Source organism: Somniosus microcephalus, chromosome 13, assembly GCF_052327205.1.
Source record: "Somniosus microcephalus isolate GS21.2 chromosome 13, FLI_Smic_1.0, whole genome shotgun sequence".
In the NCBI taxonomy this organism is placed as follows: Eukaryota; Metazoa; Chordata; class Chondrichthyes; order Squaliformes; family Somniosidae; genus Somniosus; species Somniosus microcephalus.
Genome location: NC_140999.1, coordinates 7,030,249 through 7,045,103, shown reverse-complemented (window position 1 = coordinate 7,045,103; position 14,855 = coordinate 7,030,249).

The window sequence follows — 14,855 nt, the reverse complement described above, 5'->3', positions numbered from 1 at the left end:
CAAAGTGCATAACCTTACACTTTCCAGTATTATATTCCTTCTGCCAAATCTCTGCCCACTTACTTAGCCTATCTATGTCCCTTTGCAGGTTTTTTATGTCCTCCTCACTCACTACTTTCCCTCCCATCTTTGTATCACCTGCAAACTTTGAAATGTTACACTTGGTCCGTTCCTCCAAATTGTTAATATAGATTGTAAAGAGTTGGGGTCCCAGCACCGGCCCCTGCGGAACACCACTAGTTACTGATTGCCAGTCTGAGAATGAACCATTTATCCCAACTCTCTGCTTTCTATTAGATAGCCAATCCTCCACCCATGCCAGAATATTACCCCCAATCCCGTGATTTTTTATCTTGAGCAATAATCTTTTGTGTGGCACCTTGTCAAATGCCTTTTGAAAGTCTAAATACACTACATCCACTGGTTCCCCTTTATCCACCCTGTATGTTACGCCCTCAAAGAACTCAAGCAAATTTGTCAAACATGACTTCCCCTTCGTAAAACCATGCTGACTTTGTCCTATTAAATTATGTTTATCCAAATGTCCCGTTACTGTCTCCTTAATAATCGACTCTAAAATTTTACCAACCACAGATGTTAGGCTAACTGGTCTATAGTTTCCAGCCTTCTGTCTATTACCCTTTTTAAATAAGGGTGTTACATTAGTGGTTTTCCAATCTGCCGGGACCTTTGCTGAGTCCAGGGAGTTTTGGAAAATTATTACCAATGCATCCACAATCAATACCGCCACTTCCCTCAAGACCCTAGGATGTAAGCCATCAAGTCCAGGGGATTTATCCGCCTTAAGTCCCATTATTTTACCGAGTACCACTTCCTTAGTGATTTTAATCGTATTTACTCCTCCCCCCCTAGAGCCCCCTGTTTGCCCAGTGTTGGGATATTCTCCATGTCCTCTATTGTAAAGACTGATACAAAATATTTGTTCAATGTTTTTGCCATCTCCATGTTTCCCATCATTAATTTCCCGGTCTCATCCTCTAAGGGACCAACATTTACTTTAGCCACCCTTTTTCTTTTTATATAACTATAGAAACTCTTGCTATCTGTTTTTATATTTTTAGCTAATTTACTTTCATAATCTATTTTCCCTTTCTTAATCAATCTTTTAAAGACTTCCCAATCTTCTATCCTCCCACTAGATTTGGCTACCTTATATGCCCTTGTTTTTAGTCGGATACTATCCTTTATTACTTTACTTAGCCACGGATGGCTGTCTTTTCTTTTACACGCTTTTTTCCTCAGTGGAATATATTTTATTGTAAGTTGTAAAATAACTCCTTGAATGTACACCACTGATCATGTACCGTCTTACCCTTTAATCTATTTTCCCAGTCCACTCTAATCAATTCCACTCTCATACCTTCATAGTCTCCTTTATTCAAGCTCAGTACGTTTGTTTGAGATCCAACCTTCTCACCCTCTAATTGAATATGGAATTCAACCATGTTATGGTCACTCATTCCAAGGGGATCCTTTACTGGGACATTTTTAATTAATCCTGTCTCATTACACAGGACCAGATCTAAGATTGCCTGCCCCCTGGTCGGTTCAGTTACATACTGCTCAAGAAACCCATCCCTAATACACCCAATGAACTCTTCCTCAAGGCTGCCCTGCCCAATTTGATTTGTCCAGTTAATATGAAAGTAAAAATCCCCCATAATTATAGCTGTTCCCTTATTACAAGCCCCAACTATTTCCTGATTAATACTCCGTCCAACAGAGTTGCAACTGTTAGGAGGCCTATAGACTATGCCCACTAGTGACTTTTTCCCCTTATTATTCCTTATCTCCACCCAAACTGTTTCATTATCCTGATCCTTTGACCCAATGTCATTTCTCTGTATTGCAGTGATTCCTTCCTTTATTAACATAGCCACCCCACCTCCCCTACCTTCATGCCTGTCCTTCCTGATTGTTAAATACCCTCATATGTTTAATTCCCAGTCATGGTCACCTGCAGCCATGTTTCTGTAATGGCCACAAGATCATACCCATATGTAGTTATTTGTGCCATCAACTCGTCCATTTTGTTACGAATGCTACGTGCATTCAGATAAAGAACTTTCAAATATGTTTTGTGACACTTAGTTCCTGCTTTTTCCCCTTTTACTACTTTACCTTTTACTCCATACATTCTGTCCCTTCCTGACACTCTCTGGTTTTTAATTCCCCCACTGCTACCTAGGTCTATGACCTTCTCCGTTGTCATTTTTATTATTTGCTCTCTAGAAACCTCCTCCCCACTAATTAGTTTAAAGCCCTCTCTACAGCCGTAGTTATATGATTCGCCATGATTTTAGTCCCAGCACTGGCCAGGTGAAGTCCGTACCAACGGAACAGCTCTCTCCTGTCCCAGTACTGCTGCCAGTGTCCCAGGAAGCAAAACCCATTTCTCGCACACCAGTCTTTGAGCCACGCATTTAACTCTCTAATTTTATTTATCCTAGCCAAATTCGCTCTTGGCTCAGGTAATAATCCAGAGATTATGACTCTTGAGGTTCTGTTTTTTAATTTGGCCCCTAGCTGCTCATACTCCTTTAACAGAACCCCCTTCCTTGTTCTATCTACGTCGTTGGTACCAACATGGACCACGACAACTGGATCCTCCCCCTCCCACTCCAAGTTTCTCTCCAGCCCAGAAGAGATGTCCTTGACCCTGGTACCGGGCAGGCAACACAGCCTTCGGGACTCCCGCTCTCGACTGCAGAGAACCCTATCTATCCCCCTAATGATACTATCCCCTACCACTACAACATTTCTATTTACTCCCCCCTCTTGAATGGCCCCCTGTTCCACGGTGCTGTGGCCAGGTTGCTCATCCTCCCTGCAGTCCCCGCTCCCACCCCCACAGGGAGTAAGAACCTCAGACCTGTTTGACGAGAGCAAGGGCTGCGGCTCCTCCAACACTACCTCCTGGATTCCCGTACCTGCCTCACTCATAGTCACACCGTCCTGTCCCTGACCATGGACTACATCTGGATTAATTAATTTCATAGGTTCTGAAACATAGAGTCCAGGTACTTCTCCCCCTCCCTGATGTGTCGCAGTGTCTGAAGCTCCATCTCAAGCACATCAACATGGTGCTGGAGTTCCTCTAGCAGCAAACACTTGTCGCAAATGTATTCACCGTGAGCATCAATGGTGTCCACTGGCTCCCACATTTCACAGCAGTAACACATCACCTGCTCACCCATTTCTATATAATTAATTAAATTTCTTATTATTATTTATAAAGACCCTCTGCCCCCGATATAGACGATGACTATCACACCACTATTTAATAGGACTTACCAACTTATAAAAGTATAAAAGAGAAGGAAAAGGACCTACCAACCAGCTGATCACCTGCCTCCCTTTTGAATGCTGTCTGCGGGGCCTGTTAGGTTGAGTCGTCTCGCTGCTCCGCTTCCGCAGTGCTGTCTATGCCTGAGTGGGAAGCAAAACAGAGCAAAAACACCCCCTCACTTGCCTGAACTCTCTCACTTACCAAACTCTTGCTTACACTCAACGCCACCGCACTCGCAATGTAGGAAACGCGGCAGCCAATTTATGCACAGCAAGCTCCCACAAACAGCAATGTGATAATGACTAGATGATCTGTTTTTGTTATGTTGATTGAGGGATAAACATTGGCCAGGACACCGGGGAGAACTCCCCTGCTCTTCTTCGAAATAGTGCCATGGGATCTTTTACATCCACCTGCGAGGGCAGACGGGGCCTCGGTTTAACATCTCATCCAAAAGACGGCACCTCCGACAGAGCAGCACTCCCTCAGTACGGCACTGGGAGTGTCAGCCTAGATTTATGTGCTCAAGTGGATCCATGCCGACTCTCTTGGTCGATAAGCTCCTTTTTACTGCCTGCAAGGCAGGTGGAAGCAGACTCAATAAGAACTTTCAAAAGGGAATTGGATAAATACTTGAAGGGGAAAAATTTGCAGGGCTACGGGGGAATAGAGCAGGGGGAGTGGAACTAATTGGATAACTCTACCAAAGAGCTGGCACAGGCACGATGGGCCGAATGGCCTCCTTCTGTGCTGTATCATTCTATGATTCTATATAATTGGGGGCAAATGGGCCGTGTTTTAAAAAGACCTATTGGAAAGATTGAGCCTACCGACTGATTAGAGAAAGGGAATCTTCATAGAGAGATGAGATGATATTACTACAATTAAAATCTATAATAATTTGCTTCATGGCGAATATTTCTAGATAACAAGGGCATTGTCTGCAACCACGTTTTCGCATCTTGTGACACACCTGAATTTACAGCTGATGTTTTTTTTTTACCGTCCTCAATGGGGTCCTAAAGCCCGCCCTCTTTTCCAAAATGTGCCTCCGGCTTCCAAGTGGGTGGATTGACACCAAGGATAATCAAGCGGAAGATAGGGCCGAGATCCGGCTGGAGGTTCTGCGTTGCCGCCAGACGGAACAGATGCCAAACTGGCAGCGAGGCCCCGGCAGCTGGACTCTAGTGAATGCAGAAAATGACAACTGCACAATAGAGTGGAGACCACCGCCCTCCTTCCTCTCTCTCTCCACCATCCCTCCTCCAATTCCAACAAGTGCATGGGTACAAAAACCAGTGCATATCTGCAGATTAAACACCGGGGTGCATCACTGGCAGTGAAAGGGGCCGAGATATCGGAAAGCGGCGATTGGAGGGCAGCAGCGGGAATGGAAAGCTAACGGGGGGCTTTCATTGCGTTTTTGCTGTCGGGTTGCAGGCTGAATTGTGGAAGAGGGGTAGTTTGCAACGCAGGTTGGCTTGCTAATTTAAGGCAGTGGTAGCTGCTCCTGATATTGGACTGGGGACTGGTTTACAGGGGTTGGAACTGGGACTGGGGCAGTGCCCTTGTTGGCAGGTGTCTGCTGATTTACAATTCAATTTAAGGTGTGTTTGATTCTGCACTGTAGGGTTATATAAAGCCTGTATAAAGCGGAGCGAAAGAACTTGCATCAGTCTGTATTTATATTCCCAAACAATAGGTAGATTCTAGTAGAAACAGATAGGCCCTCCAAGATGCATGCGTGACTCAATACACTCATACATTATACATACACATGTAGGGTGTACATGTACATGTGTGATGCACATAAAATGCACATATTTTATGTGTACACATGTCAACTAGTAACTTGTATATACTGTACGGACAACACACATTCATATGAGTGCAGCTCCAACAACACTCAAGAAGCTAAACACCATCCAGGACAAAGCAGCCCGCTTGATTGGCACCCCATCCACCACCTTAAACATTCACTCCCTCCAACACCGGCGCACCGTGGCTGCAGTGTGTACCATCTACAAGATGCACTGCAGCAACTCGCCAAGGCTTCTTCGACAGCACCTCCCAAACCCGCGACCTCTTCCACCTAGAAGGACAAGGGCAGCAGGCGCATGGGAACACCACCACCTCCAAGTTCCCCTCCAAGTCACACACCATCCTGACTTGGAAATATATCGCCTTCCTTCATCGTTGCTGGGTCAGAATCCTGGAACTCCCTCCCTAACAGCACTGTGGGAGCACCTTCACCACACGGACTGCAGCGGTTCAAGAAGACGGCTCACCACCACCTTCTCAAGGGCAATTAGGGATGGGCAATAAATGCTGGGCGTGTCAGCCAGTGGCTCAGCGGGTAGCACCACCTCTGAGTCAGAAGGTTGTGGGTTCACGTCCCACTCCAGGGACTTGAGCATAAAAATCTAGGCTGACATTCCAGCACAGTGCTGAGGGAGTGCTGCACTGTCGGAGGTGCCGTCTTTCAGATGAGACATTAAACCGAGGCCCTGTCTACCCTCTCAGGTGGACGTAAAAGATCCCACGGCACTATTTTGAAGATGAGCAGAGGAGTTCTCCCCGGTGTCCTGGGGCCAATATTTATCCCTCAATCAACATAACAGAAACAGATTATCTGGTCATTATCACATTGCTGTTTGTGGGAGCTTGCTGTGCGCAAATTGGCTGCGGCATTTCCTACATTGCAACAGTTACTATGCTTCATAAAGTACTTCATTAGCTGTAAGGTGCTTTGGGACATCGTGAAAGGCACTATATAAATGCAAGTCTTTATTTCTTTCTGGTGTTGCTAGCGTTGCCCACATCCCATGAACAAATAAAAAAAATATAAATACATCCAATACACGCTACATACTCAGGTGCGCGCATATGCAGCCATACTGTAAATACCATTATGAATCAGTTTATACATTCTTATATCGAAACATATGAATGTACATTCATCCATATACATCATATACACAGTGATTACCTTCAGGCACATTGCTTGTGTGAGTGCATGGGTTAGAGGTGCAGAATTGATGAACTGATTCATGTGTCTATGTATTGTACATACAGGATGGCTGTGTGCGCATGCTCCTATGTGTACAGCATGTATTGATGCAGCAGAGATGTATTTGTTAAAAAAAAGCAGATGGCTACCTGTATGGATGCACCATTACACACGCGAAATGGCAGGAATGTTCACTCGCACAAGTACCTGGATAGGAAACCTTTGAGCGACACGGATCTTTTTTGCATTGGTATAATGATACATTTTGGAAATAATTACTTTTTTTTTTAAATTAAAAAGTTAGATACGCAGGCGAATAATAACATAAGAATTAGGAGCACGAGTCGGCCATTCGGCCCCTCGAGCCTGCTCCATCATTCAATAATATCATGGCTGATCTTTGACCTCAACTCCACTTTCCCGCCCGATTCCTATTTCCCTGTCTAAGGTCCACAGGAAGAGGCCAACATCAAGTCTAGAAAAGTGAAAGCAAAGCTAGATAAATCAAAAAGTGGTGGTTATGCGAGGCCAAGTCTGATTTTTTTCTTTTAGGAACCTGTAGGTTGTAAGATGAAATGATGCAGCAATACGCGCTATCTACACAGGTGCTCGCATGTCCAGCCATAGCGTAAATACCATTATGAGGTGGCGAGGGCTTCTACAGTCCTGGGAGAGGAGGTGTTGGAGACGCAGAAATCAGTCTTGGCTGCAGCAACAAGTGAGGATACAGGGGTGGCAGAGAGAGCGACTGCGAGTGAGTGAGTGAGTGAGTGGGTGAGTGAGTGAGTGGGTGAGTGAGTGGGTGAGTGAGTGAGTGAGTGAGTGGGTGAGTGAGTGGGTGGGTGGGTGAATGAGTGAGTGGGTGAGTGAGTGAGTGAGTGAGTGAGTGAGTGAATGAGTGAGTGGGTGAGTGAGTGGGTGAGTGAGTGAGTGGGTGAGTGAGTGAGTGAGTGAGTGAGTGGGTGAGTGAGTGGGTGAGTGAGTGAGTGAGAGGGTGGGTGAATGAGTGAGTGGCTGAGTGAGTGGGTGAGTGAGTGAGTGAGTGAGTGAATGAGTGAGTGGGTGAGTGAGTGGGTGAGTGGGTGAGTGAGTGGGTGAATGAGTGAGTGGGTGAGTGAGTGGGTGAGTGAGTGAGTGAGTGGGTGAATGAGTGAGTGGGTGAGTGAGTGGGTGAGTGAGTGAGTGAGTGGGTGAGTGAGTGGGTGAGTGAGTGAGTGGGTGAGTGAGTGGGTGAGTGAGTGGGTGAGTGAGTGGGTGGGTGAGTGAGTGGGTGAGTGGGTGAGTGAGTGGGTGAGTGAGTGAGTGGGTGAGTGAGTGGGTGAGTGAGTGGGTGGGTGAGTGAGTGGGTGAGTGAGTGAGTGGGTGAGTGAGTGGGTGAGTGAGTGAGTGGGTGAGTGAGTGGGTGAGTGAGTGAGTGGGTGAGTGAGTGGGTGAGTGAGTGGGTGGGTGAGTGAGTGAGTGAGTGGGTGAGTGGGTGAGTGAGTGGGTGAGTGAGTGAGTGGGTGGGTGAGTGGGTGAGTGAGTGAGTGAGTGGGTGAGTGAGTTAGTGTGAGTGATTGAGTGGGTGGGTGAGTGAGTGAGTGGGTGAGTGGGTGAGTGAGTGAGTGAGTGAGAGGGTGAGTGAGTGGGTGAGTGAGTGAGTGGGTGAGTGAGTGGGTGAATGAGTGAGTGGGTGAGTGAGTGGGTGAGTGAGTGAGTGGGTGAATGAGTGGGTGAGTGAGTGGGTGAGTGAGTGGGTGAGTGAGTGAGTGAGTGAGTGGGTGGGTGAGTGAGTGAGTGAGTGGGCGGGTGGGTGAGTGGGTGAGTGAGTGAGTGAGTGAGTGAGTGGGTGAGTGAGTGAGTGGGTGAGTGAGTGAGTGGGTGGGTGAGTGAGTGAGTGAGTGGGCGGGTGGGTGAGTGGGTGAGTGAGTGAGTGAGTGGGTGAGTGAGTGAGTGGGTGGGTGGGTGAGTGAGTGAGAGAGTGAGTGGGTGAGTGAGTGGGTGAGTGAGTGGGTGAGTGAGTGGGTGATTGAGTGAGTGAGTGGGTGAGTGAGTGGGTGAGCGAGTGGGTGAGTGAGTGAGTGGGTGAGTGAGTGAGTGGGTGGGTGAGTGAGTGAGTGGGTGAGTGAGTGAGTGAGTGGGTGAGTGAGTGAGTGGGTGGGTGAGTGAGTGAGTGAGTGGGCGGGTGAGTGAGTGAGTGGGTGGGTGAGTGAGTGAGTGGGTGGGTGAGTGAGTGAGTGTGTGAGTGAGTGGGTGGGTGGGTGAGTGAGTGGGTGAGTGAGAGAGTGGGTGGGTGAGTGAGTCGGTGAGTGAGTGGGTGGGTGGGTGAGTGAGTGGGTGGGTGAGTGAGTGAGTGTGTGAGTGAGTGGGTGAGTGAGTGAGTGGGTGAGTGAGTGGGTGAGTGAGTGAATGAGTGGGTGAGTGAGTGAGTGGGTGAGTGAGTGGGTGAGTGAGTGAGTGAGAGGGTGAGTGAATGAGTGGGTGAGTGAGTGGGTGAGTGGATGGGTGAGTGAGTGAGTGGGTGAGTGAGTGAGTGGGTGGGTGAGTGAGTGAGTGAGTGGGTGAGTGAGTGAGTGAGTGAGTGGGTGAGTGACTGAGTGGGTGGGTGGGTGAGTGAGTGAGTGGGTGAGTGAGTGAGTGAGTGGGTGAGTGAGTGAGTGGGTGATGAGTGAGAGAGTGGGTGAGTGAGTGTGAGTGAGTGAGTGAGTGGGTGAGTGAGTGGGTGAGTGAGTGAGTGGGTGGGTGGGTGAGTGAGTGAGTGAGTGGGTGGGTGAGTGAGTGAGTGAGTGGGTGGGTGAGTGAGTGGGTGGGTGGGTGAGTGAGTGAGTGGCTGAGTGAGTGAGTGAGTGGGTGAGTGAGTGAGTGGGTGGGTGAGTGAGTGAGTGAGTGAGTGAGTGGGTGGACGAGTGAGTGAGTGAGTGGGTGGGTGAGTGAGTGGGTGAATGAGTGAGTGAGTGAGTGGGTTGGTGAGTGAGTGAGTGGGTGAGTGAGTGGGTGAGTGAGTGGGTGAGTGAGTGAGTGAGTGGGTGAGTGAGTGGGTGAGTGAGTGGGTGAGTGATTGAGTGAGTGGGTGAGTGAGTGAGTGAATGGGTGAGTGAGTGGGTGAGTGAGTGAGTGAGTGTGTGAGTGGGAAGTGAGTGAGTGGCTGAGTGAGTGGGTGAGTGAGTGAGTGAGTGGGTGAGTGAGTGGGTGAGTGGGTGATTGAGTGAGTGGGTGAGTGAGTGAGTGATTATGTGAGTGGGTGGGTGAGTGAGTGACTGAGTGAGTGGGTGAGTGAGTGAGTGGGTGAGTGAGTGAGTGAATGAGTGAGTGAGTGGCTGGGTGAGTGAGTGGATGAGTGGGTGGGTGAGTGAGTGAGTGGGTGGGTGAGTGAGTGGGTGAGTGAGTGGGTGAGTGAGTGAGTGAGTGGGTGAGTGAGTGGGTGAGTGAGTGAGTGGGTGAGTGAGTGAGTGGGTGGGTGAGTGAGTGAGTGAGTGGGCGGGTGGGTGAGTGGGTGAGTGAGTGAGTGAGTGGGTGAGTGAGTGAGTGGGTGCGTGGGTGAGTGAGTGAGAGAGTGAGTGGGTGAGTGAGTGGGTGAGTGAGTGGGTGAGTGAGTGGGTGATTGAGTGAGTGAGTGGGTGAGTGAGTGGGTGAGCGAGTGGGTGAGTGAGTGAGTGGGTGAGTGAGTGAGTGGGTGGGTGAGTGAGTGAGTGGGTGAGTGAGTGAGTGAGTGGGTGAGTGAGTGAGTGGGTGGGTGAGTGAGTGAGTGAGTGGGCGGGTGAGTGAGTGAGTGGGTGGGTGAGTGAGTGAGTGGGTGGGTGAGTGAGTGAGTGTGTGAGTGAGTGGGTGGGTGGGTGAGTGAGTGGGTGAGTGAGAGAGTGGGTGGGTGAGTGAGTCGGTGAGTGAGTGGGTGGGTGGGTGAGTGAGTGGGTGGGTGAGTGAGTGAGTGTGTGAGTGAGTGGGTGAGTGAGTGAGTGGGTGAGTGAGTGGGTGAGTGAGTGAATGAGTGGGTGAGTGAGTGAGTGGGTGAGTGAGTGGGTGAGTGAGTGAGTGAGAGGGTGAGTGAATGAGTGGGTGAGTGAGTGGGTGAGTGGATGTGTGAGTGAGTGAGTGGGTGAGTGAGTGAGTGGGTGGGTGAGTGAGTGAGTGAGTGGGTGAGTGAGTGAGTGAGTGAGTGGGTGAGTGACTGAGTGGGTGGGTGGGTGAGTGAGTGAGTGGGTGAGTGAGTGAGTGAGTGAGTGGGTGAGTGAGTGAGTGGGTGATGAGTGAGAGAGTGGGTGAGTGAGTGTGAGTGAGTGAGTGAGTGGGTGAGTGAGTGGGTGAGTGAGTGAGTGGGTGGGTGGGTGAGTGAGTGAGTGAGTGGGTGGGTGAGTGAGTGAGTGAGTGGGTGGGTGAGTGAGTGGGTGGGTGGGTGAGTGAGTGAGTGGCTGAGTGAGTGAGTGAGTGGGTGAGTGAGTGAGTGGGTGGGTGAGTGAGTGAGTGAGTGAGTGAGTGGGTGGACGAGTGAGTGAGTGAGTGGGTGGGTGAGTGAGTGGGTGAATGAGTGAGTGAGTGAGTGGGTTGGTGAGTGAGTGAGTGGGTGAGTGAGTGGGTGAGTGAGTGGGTGAGTGAGTGAGTGAGTGGGTGAGTGAGTGGGTGAGTGAGTGGGTGAGTGATTGAGTGAGTGGGTGAGTGAGTGAGTGAATGGGTGAGTGAGTGGGTGAGTGAGTGAGTGAGTGTGTGAGTGGGAAGTGAGTGAGTGGCTGAGTGAGTGGGTGAGTGAGTGAGTGAGTGGGTGAGTGAGTGGGTGAGTGGGTGATTGAGTGAGTGGGTGAGTGAGTGAGTGATTATGTGAGTGGGTGGGTGAGTGAGTGACTGAGTGAGTGGGTGAGTGAGTGAGTGGGTGAGTGAGTGAGTGAATGAGTGAGTGAGTGGCTGGGTGAGTGAGTGGATGAGTGGGTGGGTGAGTGAGTGAGTGGGTGGGTGAGTGAGTGGGTGAGTGAGTGGGTGAGTGAGTGAGTGAGTGGGTGAGTGAGTGGGTGAGTGAGTGAGTGAGTGAGTGGGTGAGTGAGTGAGTGGGTGAGTGAGTGAGTGGGTGAGTGAGTGAGTGAGTGGGTGAGTGAGTGGGTGAGTGAGTGAGTGAGTGAGTGGGTGAGTGAGTGAGTGGGTGAGTGAGTGAGTGGGTGGGTGAGTGAGTGAGTGAGTGGGCGGGTGGGTGAGTGGGTGAGTGAGTGAGTGAGTGAGTGAGTGGGTGAGTGAGTGAGTGGGTGAGTGAGTGAGTGGGTGGGTGAGTGAGTGAGTGAGTGGGCGGTGGGTGAGTGGGTGAGTGAGTGAGTGAGTGGGTGAGTGATTGAGTGGGTGGGTGGGTGAGTGAGTGAGAGAGTGAGTGGGTGAGTGAGTGGGTGAGTGAGTGGGTGAGTGAGTGGGTGATTGAGTGAGTGAGTGGGTGAGTGAGTGGGTGAGTGAGTGGGTGAGTGAGTGAGTGGGTGAATGAGTGAGTGGGTGGGTGAGTGAGTGAGTGGGTGAGTGAGTGAGTGAGTGGGTGAGTGAGTGAGTGGGTGGGTGAGTGAGTGAGTGAGTGGGCGGGTGAGTGAGTGAGTGGGTGGGTGAGTGAGTGAGTGGGTGGGTGAGTGAGTGAGTGTGTGAGTGAGTGGGTGGGTGGGTGAGTGAGTGGGTGAGTGAGTGAGTGGGTGGGTGAGTGAGTCGGTGAGTGAGTGGGTGGGTGGGTGAGTGAGTGGGTGGGTGAGTGAGTGAGTGTGTGAGTGAGTGGGTGAGTGAGTGAGTGGGTGAGTGAGTGGGTGAGTGAGTGAATGAGTGGGTGAGTGAGTGAGTGGGTGAGTGAGTGGGTGAGTGAGTGAGTGAGAGGGTGAGTGAATGAGTGGGTGAGTGAGTGGGTGAGTGGATGGGTGAGTGAGTGAGTGGGTGAGTGAGTGAGTGGGTGGGTGAGTGAGTGAGTGAGTGGGTGAGTGAGTGAGTGAGTGAGTGGGTGAGTGACTGAGTGGGTGGGTGGGTGAGTGAGTGAGTGGGTGAGTGAGTGAGTGAGTGGGTGAGTGAGTGAGTGGGTGATGAGTGAGTGAGTGGGTGAGTGAGTGTGAGTGAGTGAGTGAGTGGGTGAGTGAGTGGGTGAGTGAGTGAGTGGGTGGGTGGGTGAGTGAGTGAGTGAGTGGGTGGGTGAGTGAGTGAGTGAGTGGGTGGGTGAGTGAGTGGGTGGGTGGGTGAGTGAGTGAGTGGCTGAGTGAGTGAGTGAGTGGGTGAGTGAGTGAGTGGGTGGGTGAGTGAGTGAGTGAGTGAGTGAGTGGGTGGACGAGTGAGTGAGTGAGTGGGTGGGTGAGTGAGTGGGTGAATGAGTGAGTGAGTGAGTGGGTTTGTTGAGTGAGTGAGTGGGTGAGTGAGTGGGTGAGTGAGTGGGTGAGTGAGTGAGTGAGTGGGTGAGTGAGTGGGTGAGTGAGTGGGTGAGTGATTGAGTGAGTGGGTGAGTGAGTGAGTGAATGGGTGAGTGAGTGGGTGAGTGAGTGAGTGAGTGTGTGAGTGGGAAGTGAGTGAGTGGCTGAGTGAGTGGGTGAGTGAGTGAGTGAGTGGGTGAGTGAGTGGGTGAGTGGGTGATTGAGTGAGTGGGTGAGTGAGTGAGTGAGTATGTGAGTGGGTGGGTGAGTGAGTGACTGAGTGAGTGGATGAGTGAGTGAGTGGGTGAGTGAGTGAGTGAATGAGTGAGTGAGTGGCTGGGTGAGTGAGTGGATGAGTGGGTGGGTGAGTGAGTGAGTGGGTGGGTGAGTGAGTGGGTGAGTGAGTGGGTGAGTGAGTGAGTGAGTGGGTGAGTGAGTGGGTGAGTGAGTGAGTGAGTGAGTGGGTGGTGAGTGAGTGAGTGGGTGAGTGAGTGAGTGGGTGAGTGAGTGAGTGAGTGGGTGAGTGAGTGGGTGAGTGAGTGAGTGAGTGAGTGGGTGAGTGAGTGAGTGAGTGAGTGAGTGAGTGGGTGAGTGAGTGAGTGAGTGGGTGGGTGAGTGAGTGAGTGAGTGGGCGGGTGGGTGAGTGGGTGAGTGAGTGAGTGAGTGAGTGGGTGAGTGAGTGAGTGGGTGAGTGAGTGAGTGGGTGGGTGAGTGAGGGAGTGAGTGGGCGGGTGGGTGAGTGGGTGAGTGAGTGAGTGAGTGGGTGAGTGAGTGAGTGGGTGGGTGGGTGAGAGAGTGAGTGGGTGAGTGAGTGGGTGAGTGAGTGGGTGAGTGAGTGGGTGATTGAGTGAGTGAGTGGGTGAGTGAGTGGGTGAGTGAGTGGGTGAGTGAGTGGGTGAGTGAGTGAGTGGGTGGGTGAGTGAGTGAGTGGGTGAGTGAGTGAGTGAGTGGGTGGGTGAGTGGGTGAGTGAGTGAGTGGGTGGGTGGGTGGGTGAGTGAGTGAGTGAGTGAGTGGGTGAGTGAGTGAGTGAGTGGGTGAGTGAGTGGGTGGGTGAGTGAGTGGGTGAGTGAGTGAGTGAGTGGGTGAGTGAGTGGGAGGGTGGGTGGGTGAGTGAGTGAGTGAGTGGGTGAGTGAGTGGGTGAGTGAGTGGGTGGGTAGGTGAGTGAGTGAGTGAGTGTGTGGTGAGTGAGTGAGTGGGTGGGTGAGTGAGTGAGTGAGTGGGTGAGTGAGTGAGTGGGTGGGTGAGTGAGTGAGTGAGTGAGTGGGTGGGTGGGTGAGTGAGTGGGTGGATGAGTGAGTGGGTGGGTGAGTGAGTGAGTGTGTGAGTGAGAGTGGGTGGGTGGGTGAGTGAGTGGGTGGGTGAGTGAGTGAGTGGGTGAGTGAGTGGGTGAGTGAGTGGGTGAGTGAGTGAGTGAGTGGGTGAGTGAGTGGGTGAGTGAGTGGGTGAGTGATTGAGTGAGTGGGTGAGTGAGTGAGTGAATGGGTGAGTGAGTGGGTGAGTGAGTGAGTGAGTGTGTGAGTGGGAAGTGAGTGAGTGGCTGAGTGAGTGGGTGAGTGAGTGAGTGAGTGGGTGAGTGAGTGGGTGAGTGGGTGATTGAGTGAGTGGGTGAGTGAGTGAGTGAGTATGTGAGTGGGTGGGTGAGTGAGTGACTGAGTGGGTGAGTGAGTGAGTGAGTGAGGTGAGTGAGTGGTGAGTGGAGTGAGGTGAGTGAGTGAGTGAGTGGGTGGGTGAGTGAGTGGTGAGTGGGTGGGTGAGTGAGTGAGTGGGTGGGTGAGTGAGTGGAGTGAGTGAGTGGTGAGTGAGTGAGTGGTGAGTGAGTGGGTGAGTGAGTGAGTGAGTGAGTGGGTGAGTGAGTGAGTGGAGTGAGTGAGTGGGTGAGTGAGTGAGTGAGTGGGTGAGTGAGTGGGTGAGTGAGTGAGTGAGTGTGAGTGGTGGTGAGTGAGTGAGTGGGTGGTGAGTGAGTGAGTGAGTGGGCGTGGGTGAGTGGGTGAGTGAGTGAGTGAGTGAGTGAGTGGGTGAGTGAGTGAGTGGGTGAGTGAGTGAGTGGGTGGATGAGTGAGTGAGTGAGTGGGCGGGTGGTGAGTGGGTGAGTGAGTGAGTGAGTGGGTGAGTGAGTGAGTGGGTGGGGGGTGGGTGAGTGAGTGAGTGAGAGAGTGAGTGGGTGAGTGAGTGGGTGAGTGAGTGGGTGAGTGAGTGGTGATTGAGTGAGTGAG